The sequence below is a fragment of the Lactuca virosa genome, chromosome 3 (genome assembly GCF_052849685.1).
Source record: "Lactuca virosa cultivar CGN04683 chromosome 3, Lactuca_virosa_CGN04683_v6, whole genome shotgun sequence".
In the NCBI taxonomy this organism is placed as follows: domain Eukaryota; kingdom Viridiplantae; phylum Streptophyta; class Magnoliopsida; order Asterales; family Asteraceae; genus Lactuca; species Lactuca virosa.
This window is the reverse complement of record NC_136428.1, coordinates 159,152,641-159,154,543: the sequence shown is the minus strand read 5'-3', so window position 1 is coordinate 159,154,543 and position 1,903 is coordinate 159,152,641. Positions and strand designations below refer to the sequence as shown.

Sequence of the window (1,903 nt, the reverse complement as noted above, 5' to 3'; positions counted from 1 at the left end):
GTAGCAAACTTCAGCCTTCTTGTTCCCATGTTCATCCAAATGGAAATCCTTAGTCAAGTGTGGCCCACTGCATTTCTCACATCCAACTCTTATTGCATGAATTGATTGGTCCATTTGGGTCAATCTCTGGTCCATAGTATTGAGCATCGCCATCATAGCAGCCATCTCTTCAGATTGTGCACCCCCACTGCCTTTTGCTCCATCTTGTCTTGGGTTGTGGTACTCACGAGAGTGTCTTGCGAATTCTTCAACTAACTCCTTAACCTCCCTTGGATTTTTCTTTGTCAATGGCCCTTGAGAATCAAGGAGTTGTCTTGTCATAACATTGACTCCATCCTAGAAAATAGACATCTCTTGTTGGATGTTTAGATCATGTTGAGGACAATTCCTTAGCAATCCTTTGTAATGCTCCCATGCCTCGTATAGTGACTCCCCCGGTTGTTGCTCAAAGTTGGTTATTGCCTTCTTGAGATTAGCTATCTTGGAAGGTGGGAAAAAATGATCTAGAAATTGCTCACGCATTTTGAGCCTAAGTAGTGATTATACCAGGAGGAAGTTCTTTCAACCAGTCTTTTGCATCTCCCTTGAAAGTGACCGGTAGCATCCTTAGTAAGATGGTATCTCTATTGACATTCAAGACATTGAAGTAGTCAGCAATGTCGTTGACCTCATCTAGATGCTTAAATGCATCATCATGATCCTTCCCATAAAATGGGATATCCCTAAGTGCAGTTGTTACACCCCCAAACCAGAACGGCAGAATCGTTCGAGGGCGGATGACTTCATGTACAGTATCATAACAATGCAAAGTAGTAAACAAGCAACAACATCATCCATTGAATTAATAGTATAGTTTAATATATGTGTGTTCTTTCATAGTAATATGACACCAAAATAAGTAATCAAAATAAATGACGAGTCTTGAACGTGCTCCGTCTTCTCAAAACCTGGTCGACTGTACCTGTCTACCGATGACCTGAGAATACAAGTTGTTTTGAAAGCGTAGGTCAGAATTTAAGCTGGTGAGTTCATAAGTATTTTGTTTAAGAGAGTATTTTCCTTGATGATTGAATAAGTTTGAATGATCTACTAGAAAATCCTATATTTTCTTTTAGGTGAAAAGCAGTCTTAATAACCAAGATTGTAACCTGTAAGCAAATGTGTCATGTATAGAATGAAGAATGTAGAGTTTTATGTTTAAGTAAAACTGGTTAAAATGGTGTTTATCCCGAATTATCAACATGCTAATAATACTCCATTGTATAGTTATTACCCCCTGAGCATGATTGAGTTAAATATATACTACTACGTACAAGAGTTGTTGTTTCCGCGGTTTGTGAGTTTCTCATAACCATACTAGACGTAGTACTAATGTCGACATTTGTCACCCCAGACCTGTCGGTCTAACTGTAGCTAACAGTTTAGGTGCGGGGTCGTTAACCCCGTATAGATCTATACACAAATCGCGTTCTCCCTCCAGGAGACTCTGGTTAAAGATGGGGACTTTCGTTTGGTACAAACAAAGCCATGTGTCTCACATGATTGCTAACAACAAGTTCACGAGTAATATAATGAAATACCTTTTGTATGAAAATTATCCTTGATATGAAGAATGCGTACTTGTAAATAAATCACATTTCTATTTATCAAATCATGTTGTAACCCAAAGAGGTAAAGAAGTGCTTTTCCATGATAACTACTATTTATAGTATTCTCTGTTATAGTATTCTCCGTTATAGTATTCTCTGTTATAGCATTCTCTGTTATAGTATTCTCCGTTATAGTATTCTCTATTATAGCATTCTCTGTTATAGCATTCTCTGTTATAGTATTCTCTGTTATAGCATTCTCTGTTATAGTATTCTCTGTTATAGCATTCTCTGTTATAGCATTCTCTGTTAGA

General features: G+C 37.6%; 1 non-coding gene across 1 annotated transcript; it reads left to right on the top strand.

Annotated features, from left to right (window-relative positions):
- The first annotated feature begins 367 nt into the window (after window positions 1–367).
- Window positions 368–474, top strand: LOC145167954 (small nucleolar RNA R71). The gene has a single exon (XR_013741553.1). It is a non-coding gene; the product is annotated as a small nucleolar RNA R71 (small nucleolar RNA).
- Window positions 475–1,903: the final 1,429 nt, after the last annotated feature.